At 47.3% G+C, this 16,314-nt stretch overlaps 1 pseudogene; it reads left to right on the plus strand.

The window, feature by feature from the left end:
- The first annotated feature begins 3,509 nt into the window (after window positions 1-3,509).
- Window positions 3,510-3,580, plus strand: LOC146868059 (small nucleolar RNA SNORA17; annotated as a pseudogene).
- Window positions 3,581-16,314: the final 12,734 nt, after the last annotated feature.

The following is a 16,314-nucleotide window of genomic DNA, read 5'->3' on the forward strand; positions in this document are numbered from 1 at the left end:
GGCCCACCAACCCAGCCAACAGAGATAGACCTGTCATTGTTGAGGGTGCATCTCAACGCGTGCCAAATGTTTGACATCTACTGGGAGGGCAGACTCAGGGTGGATGAGATCAAGTCTATGACAAAACCTAGGAAAGTCACCACCCAAGCTGGGATCAAGAGGGATTTGGATTAATTTACCTCAAACCCCAGGCCCTGAAGGAGATCTACCACTGGTTAGAGACGGATGGACAACTTCTGAGGGCACTGGCCCATAAGGAGAAGATCGTCCAGATAATCTACCAAACTTGTCAAGTGAGCTGTCAGGTATTCCTCTACTGGTTTGAATACCTTCATGAAACACCACAGAGCTGAGGAGATACCAAAAGGCAGTGCGATGAACTTGAACGTCTGTTGGTGCCAAACAAATTGAAGTAACCTCCTGTGGGGAGGAAATTCAGAATAGCAAGATAGGCATCATTTAGGTCCAGCCTTGCCATCCAATCTAGGAGCCGAAGGACATCTCTCAGGAGGTGAATTTGCTCCATTTTTATGTGGCGTAAACAAGCCACTTGTTGGAATTGCAGAGGTTGATGACATTGCACTGACCTCCATCGGCCTTGTTGACCAGAAAGAGACTGCTGATGAAACAGCGGGGAGGTGAAGTTGAGAAAGAGATGTCTCCATTGAAGAGGAGGGGAGCAATCTCTTTGTCCTCAAGAGCAGCCTCCCACCCTCAAAACTGAATAGGCTGAGGCCTGGTGCCCTGAGAGGGTTTGCTGAAAAACTCTATGTGGAACCCTCTGACCACCTGGAGGACCCAGGCGTCCCTGTGATGGAAGTCCAAGTCTGGAAAAAACTCACCAGTCGCCCCCTACCCTCAGCCTGGAAAAAGCGAGAACAGCAGGTGTCTAGTGGGCTTTCGGGCAGATTGGGCGCTACTGCCCACATCTGCAACCCAGGGGAGGCAGAAAGATGGGGTGGGGGCATTGGCATGCCCAAATTGGGCAGCCCCTACTACTAATCTTCATTTGAAACAAAATCCCAGGTTTCTAGTGTGCTTTCTTCCCTCCTAAGGGGGCAGATTGGGAGCTACTGCCCCCATCTGCCCCCAGGGATCGCAGAAAGACTGTACTTTTGCAGCCGGGGAGAGGGCATTGGCATGCCCATATTGGGCAGCCCCCACCCCTAATTCAATTTAGAAAAGAAACCCTGGTATCTAGTGGGCTTTCTGCCCCCCAGGGGGCAGATTGGGTGCTACTGCCCCATCTGCCCCGAGGGGGGGCAGAAAGACTGTACTTTTGTGACTGGGGTGGGGGCAATTGCATGCCCATATTGGGCAGCCCCCACCCATAATTCAAAATAGAAAAAAAATCCCTGGTATGTAGTGGGCTTTCTGCCCCCCGGGGCGCAGATTGAGGGATACTGCCTCATCTACCCCAAGGGGGGGCAGAAAGATTGTCGTTTTTTCAGGGTGGGACAGTGGCATGCCCGTTTTGGGAAGGCCCAACCCCTAATTAAAATTGCCATATAAAATCCCTGGTTTCTAGTGGACTTTCTGTCCCCTGGGGGCAGATTGGGGGCTACTGCCCCCATCTGCCTCCTGGGGGGGCAGAAAGTCTTTTGTTTTCTTTGGGGGGTAGGGTGGGGGCATTTGCATGCCCATTCTGGGCAGCCCCCACCCCAGGCCTATAAAAAATTAATCCCTGGCATCTAGGGGGCTTTCTGCCCCCGGGGAGGCAGATTGGGGGCGACTGCCCCATCTGCCCTCCAGAGAGGGCAGAAAGACTGGAGTTTTGTGTGGGGAGGGGAGGGGGCATTAGCATACCATCCTGGGCAAACCCCTCCGCTAAATTCATCGAAGAAAAACCCTGGTGTCTAATGGGCCTTCTGCCCCCCGGGGGCAGATTGGGTGCCACTGCCCCATCTGCACCCCAGGGGGACAGAAAGACTGTACCTTTGCGACGGGGTGGGGGCTTTGGCATGCCCGTATTGGGCAACCCCTTCCCCTAATTTGCATTTGAAACTCAATCCCTGCTTTCTAGAGTACGTTCTGCCCCCTGTGGGGGGCAGATTGGACAGCCCCCACCCCTAATTCCATTTAGAAAAAAATCCCTGCTTTCTAGTGTGCCTCTGCCTCCCTGGGGGGCAGATGGAGGGCTACTGACCCCATATGCCTCCCAGGGGGGCAGAAAGACTGTTGTTTTTGCTGGGGTGGGGTCATTGGCATGCCTATTTTGGGCAGCTCTGACCCCTGATTAAAATTGTCATAAAAAATCCCCGGTTTCTAGTGGGCTTTCTGCCCCCCTGGGGAAGCAGAATGAGGGCTACTGCCCAATCTGACTCCTGGGGGGGCGGAAAGTCTTTTGTTTTCTTTGGGGGGTAGGGTGAGGGCTTTTGCATCCCCATCCTGAGCAGCCCCCACTCCAGGCCTATAAAAAATGAATCCCTGGTGTCTAGGGTGCTTTCTGCCGCCCGGGGCTAGATTGGGGGTTACTGCCCCCATCTGTCCACCAGAGGGGCAGAAAGACTGTAATTTTGTGGTGGAAAGGTTGGGGGCATTGGCATTCCCATCCTGGGCAACCGCCACCCCTAAATTCATCGGGGTAAAAACCCTGGTGTCTAGTGGGCTTCCTGCCCCCGGGGAGGGGGGGGGTCAGATTGGGCACTATTGCCCCATCTGCACCCTGGGGGGGCAGAAAGACTGTACTTTTGTGACAGAGTGGGGGTATTGGTCTGCCCAAATTGGGCACCCCTACCCCTAATTTGCATCTAAAACAACATACCTGCTTTCTAGTGTGCGTTCTGCCCCCGGGGCAGATGGGAGCTACTTACCCCATGAAGACTGTACTTTTGTCGCGGGGTGGGGGCATTGGCATGCATATATTGGGCAGTCCCCACCCCTAAATCAAATTAGAAACAAATCCCTGGTATCTAGTGGGCTTTCTGTCCCACCTGGGGGCAGATTGGGGGCTAGTGCCCTCATCTGCCTCCTGGGGGCAGAAAGTCTTTTGTTTTTGGGGGGTAGGGTGGGGTCATTTGCATGCCCATTCTGGGCAGCTCTCAGCCTGGGCCCATGAAAAACATCCCTGGTGTCTAGGGTGCTTACTGCCCCAATCTGCCTCCAGAGGGAGCAGAAAGACTGGAATTTTGTGGGTGGAGGGTTGGGGTCATTGGCACACCCATCTTGGGCAACCCCCACACCAGGTGTCTAGTGGGCTTTCGGGCAGATTGGGCGCTACTGCCCGCATCTGCAACCCAGGGGAGGCAGAAAGATGGGGTGGGGGCATTGGCATGCCCAAATTGGGCAGCCCCTACTACTAATCTTCATTTGAAACAAAATCCCTGGTTTCTAGTGTGCTTTCTTCCCTCCTAAGGGGGCAGATTGGGAGCTACTGCCCCCATCTGCACCCCAGGGATCGCAGAAAGACTGTACTTTTGCAGCCGGGGAGAGGGCATTGGCATGCCCATATTGGGCAGCCCCCACCCCTAATTCAATTTAGAAAAGAAACCCTGGTATCTAGTGGGCTTTCTGCCCCCCCAGGGGGCAGATTGGGTGCTACTGCCCCATCTGCCCCGAGGGGGGGCAGAAAGACTGTACTTTTGTGACTGGGGTGGGGGCAATTGCATGCCCATATTGGGCAGCCCCCACCCAGAATTCAAAATAGAAAAAAAATCCCTGGTATGTAGTGGGCTTTCTGCCCCCCGGGGCGCAGATTGAGGGATACTGCCTCATCTACCCCCAGGGGGGGGGCAGAAAGATTGTAGTTTTTGCAGGGTGGGACAGTGGCATACCCGTTTTGGGAAGGCCCAACCCCTAATTAAAATTGCCATATAAAATCCCTGGTTTCTAGTGGACTTTCTGTCCCCTGGGGGCAGATTGGGGGCTACTGCCCCCATCTGCCTCCTGGGGGGGCAGAAAGTCTTTTGTTTTCTTTGGGGGGTAGGGTGGGGGCATTTGCATGCCCATTCTGGGCAGCCCCCACCCCAGGCCTCTAAAAAATGAATCCCTGGCATCTAGGGTGCTTTCTGCCCCCGGGGAGGCAGATTGGGGGCGGCTGCCCCAATCTGCCTCCAGAGGGAGCAGAAAGACTGGAATTTTGTGGGTGGAGGGTTGGGGTCATTGGCACACCCATCTTGGGCAACCCCCACACCAGGTGTCTAGTGGGCTTTCGGGCAGATTGGGCGCTACTGCCCGCATCTGCAACCCAGGGGAGGCAGAAAGATGGGGTGGGGGCATTGGCATGCCCAAATTGGGCAGCCCCTACTACTAATCTTCATTTGAAACAAAATCCCTGGTTTCTAGTGTGCTTTCTTCCCTCCTAAGGGGGCAGATTGGGAGCTACTGCCCCCATCTGCCCCCCAGGGATCGCAGAAAGACTGTACTTTTGCAGCCGGGGAGAGGGCATTGGCATGCCCATATTGGGCAGCCCCCACCCCTAATTCAATTTAGAAAAGAAACCCTGGTATCTAGTGGGCTTTCTGCCCCCCAGGGGGCAGATTGGGTGCTACTGCCCCATCTGCCCCGAGGGGGGGCAGAAAGACTGTACTTTTGTGACTGGGGTGGGGGCAATTGCATGCCCATATTGGGCAGCCCCCACCCAGAATTCAAAATAGAAAAAAAATCCCTAGTATGTAGTGGGCTTTCTGCCCCCCGGGGCGCAGATTGAGGGATACTGCCTCATCTACCCCAAGGGGGGGCAGAAAGATTGTCGTTTTTGCAGGGTGGGACAGTGGCATGCCCGTTTTGGGAAGGCCCAACCCCTAATTAAAATTGCCATATAAAATCCCTGGTTTCTAGTGGACTTTCTGCCCCCTGGGGGCAGATTGGGGGCTACTGCCCCCATCTGCCTCCTGGGGGGGCAGAAAGTCTTTTGTTTTCTTTGGGGGGTAGGGTGGGGGCATTTGCATGCCCATTCTGGGCAGCCCCCACCCCAGGCCTCTAAAAAATGAATCCCTGGCATCTAGGGTGCTTTCTGCCCCCGGGGAGGCAGATTGGGGGCGGCTGCCCCCATCTGCCCTCCAGAGAGGGCAGAAAGACTGGAGTTTTGTGGGGGGAGGGGAGGGGGCATTGGCATACCATCCTGGGCAAACCCTACCGCTAAATTCATCGAAGAAAAACCCTGGTGTCTAATGGGCCTTCTGCCCCCCGGGGGCAGATTGGGTGCCACTGCCCCCATCTGCACCCCAGGGGGACAGAAAGACTGTACCTTTGCAACGGGGGGGGGCTTTGGCATGCCCGTATTGGGCAACCCCTTCCCCTAATTTGCATTTGAAACTCAATCCCTGCTTTCTAGAGTGCGTTCTGCCCCCTGTGGGGGGCAGATTGGGAGCTACAGCCCCCATCATCCCCCTAGGGGGGGTAGAAAGACTGTACTTTTGTAGCGGGGTTGGGGGCATTGCCATGACCATATTGGGCAGCCCCCACCCCTAATTCAAATTAGAACAATAATCCCTAGTATCTAGGGGACTTTCAGTCCCCCCCTAGGGGCCATATTGGGGGCTAGTGCCCCCATATGCCTCCTGGGGGGGCAGAAAGTATTTTGTTTTCTTTGGGGGGTAGGGTGGTGGCATCTGCCTGCCCATTCTGGGCAGCCTCCCCCTGGACCTATAAAACAAATAATCCTTGGCGTCTAGGGTGCTGTCTGCCCCCCCCGGGGGGCATATTGGGGTCTACTGCCCCCATTTGTCCCCAGGGGGGGCAGAAAGGCTTGAGTTTGTGGGTGGGAGGGGTTGGGCAACCCCCACCCTAAATTAATCTGGGAAAAAAAACCTGGTGTCTAGTGGGCTTTCGGGCAGATTGGGAGCTACTGCCCCCATCTGCACCCCAGGGGGGGCAGAAAGACTGTACTTTTGCAGCAGGAGAAAAAACTCCCTGGTATGTAGTGGGCTTTCTGCCCCCCGGGTGGCAGATTGGGGATACTGCCCCATCTACCCCCCAGGGGGGCTTAAATAGTGTCATTTTGTGGCAAGGGGGCATTGGCATGCTAATTTTGGGCAGTCCCCATTCCTAATTCCATTAAAAAAAGTATCTCTGGTATCTAGTGGGCTTTCTGCTCCCCCTGGGGGGCTGATTAGGGGATACTGCTCCATATACCCCTGGGGGGAAGGAAGACTGTAATTTTTACAGGAGGAGGGAGGGGGCATTGGCATGCCCATTATGGTCATCCCCCACCACTAATCGAAATAGCCATGAAAAATCCCTGGTTTCTAGTGGGCTTTCTGCCCCTGGGGGGCACATTGTGTGCTACTGCCCCATCTGACCCCTAGAGGGGCAGAGAGATTGAACATACCCAATTGTTTTAGGGGGAGCAAAGGCCCTTGCCCAAGGGGCCGCTCCCCCCTCCCTGGTGGCTAGTGGTTGGATTCCTGCTTGGGTGATCCCAAGGAGGGATCCACCAGGGAGGGGGGGATTCTCCCCTTTCCAATGATAGCCTCCCATCTTTCTATGTGTTCAGGAGGTTGATATAGCCCCTGAGCACCTAGAAAGCGAAACTGAAATGAGCCTCTTGACTCATTTAAGTTTCGGTTTCACTGAAACGACGTCAGCGCGACGTGCGCGCTGATTGTCATTTCAGGGAAACCAAAGCTGCAGCCTCAGGAGCTGGGGAAGCTCTTCCCCAGCTCCCGAGGCTGTTGGGGGTAAAAGGAAATCCCTCTGGTGCCCGCACCAGAGCGATGCCCTGTGCCATGTGCTAGGACGGCCGGAGGGGTTAAGTAAGTGGTGAGCCAGTTGCAAATGGGAAGGGGTCCCCAGGGCACCCCTTCCCTTAAATGTTCTTCTTTAAATGCATCCAGTTTTTCTTTAAGGAAAACTGGCTGCATTAAAAAAATACAGCTTTATTTAAAAAGAATTCCACAGGCAAGGTGGTCTGCTGACCCCAGCAAGCAACCATTCATGTGAATGCTGATCATTCCCAATGGGCTTGCAAATTGTGGCCTGCCTCATGAATAACGATGAGGAAGGTCATTTGCGACCCCTTAGTGACACATTAGTACATTCAGTTTAACAAGTTGCAAAAACTCACAATTTGCGACCCGCATAACAGATTGGTCGTACATCTGGCACTTAGTGCTTGTCAAGTGCCATATACAAGCAGGAGAGTAGCTTGGCAGTAGGCATTAGGTGAGAACCAGTAATACAGATGTGATGTAGAATGTTACAACTGGTGCAACTATGAGTTGCCTGGAGAGACAACCCCTAAGGAGATATTGTCTAGGATAAACACAAGTGTTCATGTGTTTCCACGCCCCTAATTATCAGGTCTTCAAACTCCAGATCCGATCATCATATGCCCGGAGGCGGATGCACTGCACGTAGGGCTATCTTCAGAGCTACGGGGCTGCAGGCAGCTGCCGTGATTGCCCATGAATGCCTGCATATTTCAGTGTAGAGGAACGGAGGAAGCTCTCCCCCAAATGAAGCAGAAGGATACCTTCCCTACTGCTGCCCTGCTCCCCTTTTGACTACCCATGGGCAAGTGACAAAGCCTCAAGCAGCATTTTCAAAGCAGTTGGTAAAAGCTTGCAAATTTTGGCCCATATTTCCTGAGGAAGGGCGAAAAATGTAGATTTAGAACAGGTATTACCAGATCTGCATGTTTTTCCCCATTCTAAGGTAAACAACATGTATTCCCTATTACCTCACTAGAAGATACCACCTGGTATTGTAAATTCCAGCCTCCTATCTTCTCACAGAGATAACGGGAAACTCAGTTGATATCCTGTTAGTGTTCTAGCTTAACTCGTATCCAGAGGAGCAATGGGTAGTTGTTCATTTCAATGATACTGGAAGAGTATTCCAGAGTTTAGGACACAGAAAAATGGACATGATGTGTGCCTGTTGGCTTTCAGTACATGGGAGTTTGATCAAAAATGTTAAGTGCACTTCACAATGAGAGATTGGGTATGGAATTTGAAAACCTCTGAGCAAAATCAATGGTGGTCACAAGTTTTATCAGGTTCTCTGAATTATGGCGAGCACAATAAACCCTACCTGAGAAGCAATTAGGATCCTGCTTAGGGTGAGTTGAAAGAAAGCATCTGAAAATTCCCATTGTAATGAAGTAGAATATTTATTGCTGCTGTTATTTCGAGCAAAGGAAATAGACTCTCTCCCTATATTCCAACCTGAAGGTAAACAATTTGAACATTGAGGTCACAAATTGATGTCAGTATCATAAACAGGAGTGGCCCATGCAGGTAACAGGGGTGGTGGGGACTCGACTGAATGCGATGAGAGAAAATGAAATAAATAATTTGCCCTTGTTGTCGTCTCTCGACTTGTCCCCTACTTCACCCCACTGCTCTTACCCACAAGGGTCGAACCTGATCATAAATGACCTGTAAAAGCATCTGTAGTTGGAACCATGAAATAAATAACATCTGGATAGGAGGCCATAGAAGTGAGCCAGAGATCTGGCAGTCAAAGATAAACATTTAGGTCAGATAAAATGAACTATGTCTGGGGTTAAGCTGGTTTACTGGCATTGAAAACTTAATAATGGTGATTTAGTCAAATATATCTGCCTTGGTGCTTTATATATTTGGGTATTAGAAATTGGATTAATAGTTGAAGGAGCTAGTAGTCCTATTCAAGTAATATTGGCATTGTTCCTTTCTAGGTCCAGTTAGGTCTCAATAATTTAAACCTGATCCTCGGTGGTTGCAGCACAGAGCGCTTACTACTCTTAACTTAAGAGGAACTTTTAAAGCATTTTCCAGTACCAAAACAGCTACAAAGTATTAATCACAACACACTAAAAATCAAATTTTAATGTATAAAGATAGAGCAAATTTGAATGCGCAAATTGGCACCAAAACAACAATAATTGGACATACTGAACCAGAGATATGATTTTTTTTAAAGGTTTTTAGTGCCAAAAACTGCAAAGTAAAAACTTGCTGTATCGGGTCACAGTCACATGTTAAGGCAGACTATGATGGAGCACGAGTCAAATAGAGGGAACAGATTAGGTTTATTGGAAAGTATACCTTCTGACTTAGTGCCTGCTTTATGTTTTGTGTATGGCTATTCTCCGTCGGCCTGGCCGAGGACTTAACATCTGCCAGATTGAAGGTGTTCCACCCACCAAATTTTGATATAACCACCATGCTGGAGGTCATTTCCAAAGCATTGGCAGGAACAACCATCAATTTTTTTAAGTTTGACCAAGCGCTCCATCTGTCAAAAGTATTTTTTGTATTTTCATATCTTGAAATGGGATTTTTTTTTTTAAATGCTCAACTCGCCATTGGAGTTCTCTCCCAAGCGAGTAAAGCAGGGTTTTCCTGGTGGTTCCAGTCAGTCGTGGGATGTGAGGCTGTCCCGCCAAGGGCCAAGGTGCTTTGTGGAGCTTTAGGGATACAATCACCTTCCGCACCTCCTCTTTGTAAATGAACTCTCCCAACCTTTCATTTTGAGCCTCTATTAGTTTGTGGGAGTGTCACCCCCACTACATACTCGGCCTGGTATTGAGTGTCTACCATTCTTCTGTGTAGAATTTATTATAGAATTCCCCAAATACACGTACTTTCTCCATTTCTGATGTCGCTAAGAGACCCATCTGTGTATGTACATCCCCAGTATATTCATTTTCATGTTTGTTTCTTAGTTGGCGTGCTAGGTGTACCCACTTTATTACTCTGGGAGTACGAGGGCTGTTTGAGGTGGAAAAGTGTAAACTCTGCTCCTTTATTATAGATAGCATTGAATTTCTCCCTCACTGCTGATATCGGTGTGTTTTTATGTGCCTGTTCGAGTTTGTGTTGTTCTGTATCATGTGCCACCTAGTCCAACGATCATTGTCTGTCAAGGACAGAGTTTAGTGCTATATGATTGCCCCTAATATATACATGTTAAACGTATCCCAGTTGTTGCCAGGTGAAGTCTTCTTGGGGGCGTTGAGTTGGAAAAATTCCCTGATTGTTTTCCTAAGATTGCCCTGCAGGAGGCAGTCCCTTGTGAGGGAGGCAGGAAAAAAAACACCATCAGTATCATGTCGGTGGTACACTCCAGTCCAGTGTCACTGAGATTGGTGTATGATCTGAGAAGGCGATGGGGAGAACCTAGGCATTCTGCAATTCTTGCCCCAGGGCTTTGCTTATAATAACACAGTCTAGCCGAGAGATAGGAGAGGAAAGTATAGTCCTGTACAGTAGGATGGAGTGTCATCTAGGCATCTATGAGACCTAGTGTCTGAAAGGCCTGTTTAAGAGGTTTAGGGAAGTTGCCTGTGGGTGCTCTGTGCGGGTGTGTACTGTCAGTGCTTGAATGCCAGGTCAAGTTAAAATTGCCTATCATAACTATGCCCCTCTCAGCCAAACCTCCCACTAGAGTCAAAAGAGAATGAGAAAAATAGACCTGATGGGCATAGATAGAAGCAAAGGTATATTGCCTGCCCCAGAAATTAACTTTTACCATGATGATCCTATAATCCCTGTCTGTTTTGTAACCTTCTGGTTTGAATTGTAATGATGAATAGAAAAGGAGGGCTACACCATTATGTTTAGAGGAGGCTGAGGACTTAAATATCATGGGGCAAGTTTTGTGTTAAATCTATGGTATTTATCTCTTTTGAGATGTGTCTCCTGAATAGCTACCACATCGTGACATTGGTCCGACAAATATTTCCACAATTTGTGTCGCTTGGCCAGTGAATTGAGCCCCTTAACATTCCAAGGAAGTCTAGTGATCACCAGGCTTACTTTAAAATCCTATTACTTCATCTAGCTTCTCCCTTCTGCTGTCCAAACATGTATTCAGCAGTGCGATCTGTTCCCTCGACCCACCAAGCCCCCGGTCCCCCCCACATATCCACCTCCATACCCCCGCAACCATAACATGATGTCCATTCACAAAAAAACAAAAAAAAAGATCTCAAGCATATAACTATTCCAACTTTCAATCCCCAAACCTGTTCATTTTAGGGATAAATCCTAAGCATGACAGGCGAGTTGGTCTAATACTGCTATCCATGCCTCTTGATAGCAGATGAGGTTAAAGGAAGTCATAAAATGTAAGTGCTTAGACCTAGGATTATAAGGATGTGTTACTGTTGTGTAGTTCCTATATGTTCCTATATAGAATCTGCACTTTCGGATAACATAAACTGTGGGTTTGGTGGCAGACTGATTCCAAGCAACCCCACCGAGAATTTTAGCCTGTTTGCATTAGCTAGCTCACCATGCCACTAGAATCTCCTCTTATCGGGGAGAGAAATATTTCTGGCAACCTTAGAACATGACAACCCTGATCCCCCAGGATTGTGGAAACAATGTACTACTTTTCGCTCAGTCACTCGTGCTCACTTACTTCGTCTCAGAGAGTTACACAGAAGAAACAGTCGGACGTGTTTACAATAAGAATTTATTGCACAGTTGTTCTTCTAGTGTAAAAGAGATGTGCTGCGACAACCGTTAGACAGTAGCAGATATATATTATCAGCAGTACAGTGAATATAAAAGGATAGTACAGTTTTACCATCTTGCAATAGTCGAATACATACATAAATATAAAAGGCATGATAAAAGTGCACGTACTCCTGCGATGCCTATCTAAATGTACCTAAGTGTACCTAGCATGTGAGTAGATGTGAAGCCAAGAATCCCTTTAGGTTTAGTCTAACCCCATTACCTGAAGCAAGAGGGTGTGGGACCCCGTCCTGGTCTCGGGTTGGACACCCTGCAAGGGATGTGTCAGACCACTGACAGCTGGAGCGTCTGCATGCAGGTGCCTCAGCATCTCTGGTCGGTGTGTCGGCCTGGGAGTCTTGGTTCCCTCTAACGAATACTATCAAGAGGTGCTGTATTTATACAGAAAAGTACCTAGCGTTCCTTTGTTCCTTGTTTCTTGTATTAGCCATTGTTAGGCTTGAGGATGACATATGGGATGAACCTTGTACGTAGATATTATGCAGTTGGATGTAGCCCCTGCCTGCTTTCCTAGAACCCTTAAGAATATTCATTCATACTGTGTCAGTCTAATGATGAAGTCATAGAACACTATTGTTCAGGGAAAACCTTCCTTCTGCGCCCAGGACTAGAACTAGGTAAGTTCAATCCTAAAAGGCACATTACAGTGTAGTGTGGGGAAGGTAATGTAGGTGAAGGGGTATTATATTACCTGGGCCTCTATTAGGGTACCTATATGGAACATAACACCCACTCCTCTCCTGAAAAGTCAACAATAATAACAATGCTTTATCGATGAGCCACGTAAAAACCTTTTTTTAAAACATTAAAATCTTTTAAAAAAATGGTCCAAGAGGGGAAAAATTCTAAAATTCTTTAGAAAATTGGTTTTCGGAATTGTTCTTTAAGCCAAAGTCCTATAAGTTTGTTTATAAGTCGAACCACTACAAGCGTCAGAAGGCCGTGCTTTTCTAGCGAAAGTGTCAATTTTAGGGAATGTTCCAAATTTAGTTGACTTTTGGAAAAAAAATGAAAATCCGAATTCTTTCCCAGCACATGATGAGCCAATTATAGATTACGTTTCCTGGCTGGGAGACACAACATCGTCATTGCTTGTTGCTGCAGGGGACGGTCCTTGTAACACCTTGCAGAGTACGTCAATTGAGCACAGATGATATTCAGCATCGTCAATAGCTGCCGTAGAGGCAGTTGGTGCTGTAGTCGATACCTGGGTGCTAGTGGTGCTAGTGGTAGTGCTAGTGCAAGAGCTGATGCTCAACCCAGTTGTAGCAAAAAGGCACCTGTAGGTTCTCGAGGAATGCAGCCATCAGTATAGGAATATGCTGGGGACATTGCCGGGCATGAGACCTCAAGTGTTCCAAGCCTGGTATTCAAGTCCGTAGGCGTGTCCGATGCAAGTGTCAGACAGTGATCCAACATGCATTCTTCTCTGCAATACAGGCATCGAAGAACAGGTAAGATGCAGTCCATCCAGACCGGTCTAAGTGATAGGCACTCAGTTCCCGTAGGCGAGGTGTGCCCAGATGTTGTACCATGCGTTCACGGTATTTTCGCTCCAGGAAAGCTTTTACCATCTCGTTGGTGATTAGGCCATCCATAGCGTAGTAGCAAAATAACAATCAGAATTCCTGCTATTGAGAGTAGAATCAGAGGTAGACCTCCAAAAATGCTTCCCAATATGTATGAAGATTGGGATAACTCAGAGGATTGTCTGAAAGGTGCTTAGAAATCCTAACCCTATGGTCTTAAATAGGTGTACAATACCACTCGTATCAGAAAATATTAAAGATACGACCCACCAATTCTACGAAATGAAAGGGGCAGTTTGTACGTATAAGTGCTTGTATCTCAGTCGAGGTCGTTGCGATTGAAGATCAAAGGTGTTTTGAGCAGAGGTTAAGGGTACGGTTTGCTGTAAAAGCATGGCTTTCAGCCTGCTCAAAGTATCAAACTGTATAAAGGAAACATTAAACGAAGGCCATAACAGTGCCTCCCTGTCTGTATTCATTGGGGGAAACAATACTTGCATACAGCAAGTAACGCTGGAGTTCATAATGACCAGATAGGCAATGCTCGGAAGCATCCCACAGAAACCCTGACTGTTCAGCATCAAGTAACTACTATTCGAGAGCAGCTTGAATACCGGAGTAATCACAGCCGCTGGAGTCCCTTTCATGTGGCAGGAAAAGTTTGCTACCAAACCATCACATGCTCCGTGCAGTGAAATGTCCTGGCACATGAGAGAATCGCTCAAAGCGTTCTTGCAGTGTGTACCACTTAGAAACACTTCTCAATCCCCACTCCGGCATAGAATCTGTATGGTAATTACCAGGATTCCTTAATGTATTCCTTACTCATTTCTTCATATTTGCCTGCCTGCCTTTGCTCAAGACAATATTGAAATGGAAAAGTAGTGACCGGTAGAGTTATGTGGCCATGGAATAGTCTTTCCGTTGATGGTGATTCCGCTACCGTAAATGGTAATTTATCCAGTTTTTCAATACGCAGCATTGAATATTTAGCTCCCCTTTGTGCCATTTCTACCTGTTTATCTGTTAGATTATATTCAGAACACAGAGACGTACTGTTGATAAAATGCCAAGAAGTAACTGAGATTGCCCGTGTGGTAAAATGGGCAAATCTTGTTCTAGTATGTCTTTCGCAGAGACACAATGTTGCCTAAAGAATATATCCTTGAGGTCAAAGTTGTTAACCCATTGTCTACAACAGCTAACGCTTTTTCTAAGTTAATACGGTCTATTTCCTGTATCCTCTCTGCGGCCTCTTGTTGGGATATTTTCCAAATTTCATTATAGGCAGCATAAATGCCAGCATATATGAAACGTTTCTGATAGTTTTTCCTGGGACCTAATAAAAGATCCCTAAGAACAATGTCTTGTGTGAGTAAGGACAAGTGTTGTTTCACTTCTGTGAGTGTTGATGTTTCTAATCAAGGCACAACTTCCCAACATTGTAGGATGTCACTACCCCTGGGTCTTCTCTTTGTACATAACGTGGGTCTGGCCTAGGGATACTGAACCTTTCGGTGATACCCAAGAAACTTTTCTGACATCTGTTTGCGTATAAGGGCCAAACCAACCATTCTTTCCAATGAGGGTCTGATCTATTGTACTGTAAAATGTCATCTACTGTTGCCCCTTCTTGTGAAGTTGAAATTTGCCACCCCTCCATCTGTGATGGTGTTGGAAACCGAGGTGTGTTAAGGTCCTTGTTCTTGGCTAGTCCAAGACAGGATGTTTGTTACACGGTGTCATTTAGAAATATCATCTGCTGTGGAATGAGACATGCTCTAAATAGTGCTTCTGTTCCCGGGACTTGCTAGTCCCTAGAACCCCAGACTGATTTTAAGTCTATTGTGTCCTTCCTTAGGTCAAAACCCTGTTCAGACAATTGGACAATAAAGGAAGCAGAGTAAATCTGTTTGGTGTTAGTCAACATAATTTTCAGCACCGATGTCGGTGTAACCTTATAATAATATTAGTCAGGTCAGTGGTGTTAAACCCTGAAAAATATGAAAATTTCTGTGCAAATGTTTGCAAACAACTTTTTGGTGGTGTAGGGCAATGTTCCCACTGGTGGTACTTGAAAACATTTCTAGGTGATATAGATTTGTGTAAGAAATGATTACCATAATGTTGGTAACAGTGCAAAATGCAGCAGTTTGTTCTAAATCAGACAACATGTTATTAACAGTTTCAGTGTCCCAAACATCAGAAAATATCCTCAAGGTAATGATATCACTTAATGAAATTTAAATACATAAGAAATGTTTTAAAGTTCAGTCCGACCGAATATATCGAAATTAATCTTGTCCCAAACTATACCGTCCTGTCTAGGAACTGCTGTAATGTTCACTGATGACAAGGTTCTTTGTTCACGATGAGAAGATTGATGTGGCTTCAGAATCAAATTAACTTTTTGGGCTGTAGAACTGTGTTGAAGATATCGGCCATTAATAAGCATGCTAAAAGTTATAACTAAGCCTAGCCAGAAAAGAAAGAACAGTATCCCAGTGATTACCCAGAGTTCTACCCAAGGTGATACCAGGTAAGTCTTTTTAAGAAAGTGCAGAAAGTTTTTCTTTTGTTGCTTGTGTGTTTGTTGGGCTGGCGTCGTTTCCAGTTCACTTGGATCCAAAGAAAACGTATCAAAGTTCATGAATAAGCCAGAAGCAGTTCGATCAATTGTTGGAATTGCATCGGGATTTGTTGAAATCGTATTTTGCTCTCATCAAGGCATGTTGACACAGATGTCTGTATTAGGTCTAATTGCAACCTGGTTGTTATTTTGTGTTTGATTTTGAAGTTGAATTTCAGGTTCAAGAGGAACGAGTTCCATAGCATTGTTGCATAGTCCTTCATTCCAAACAGGAGGCTCTTCGAACGTGATGAGTCTTTCTGTTTGAACTTCTTGGATTGCAGCTGGAGGAGGGCTTCTGCTACTGTGGAGTCCACAAGGCCTACTATTTATTATCAGCCACATAGTGTGGTTTGATTAAGTCGATTGAGACAAATCTTTTCTCCTTTTTCCCGGCAGGAGGCAGAAAAAGTACAGTTCTTGTTCCTTGAATTGCTAGAACTGCTGTAGGCTTTCTGTATGATGGTCCAAATTCTCTTTTGTCCGCTATCTTCTCTCTGACCAGATCCCCGACTTTTGGGATCCAGACAGGTCGTGCTGTGACTGCCGTGACTTACAGTGGTGATCTATTTTATGTGGACATTACTTTGTTGTGTTCTGGATTCATTTAGATACTGTAAAAAAGGCAAACGATCATGGATATCAAATGGTTTTCCATCCACCACTGTGCCTTCACAATCAAGATCAGGTACCCACATTCTCATCCCAAATAGGACCTCGTAAGGAGTGACACGCCCTAGAGAAC

This window comes from Triturus cristatus, chromosome 1_2 (genome assembly GCF_964204655.1).
Source record: "Triturus cristatus chromosome 1_2, aTriCri1.1, whole genome shotgun sequence".
Taxonomy (NCBI): Eukaryota; Metazoa; Chordata; class Amphibia; order Caudata; family Salamandridae; genus Triturus; species Triturus cristatus.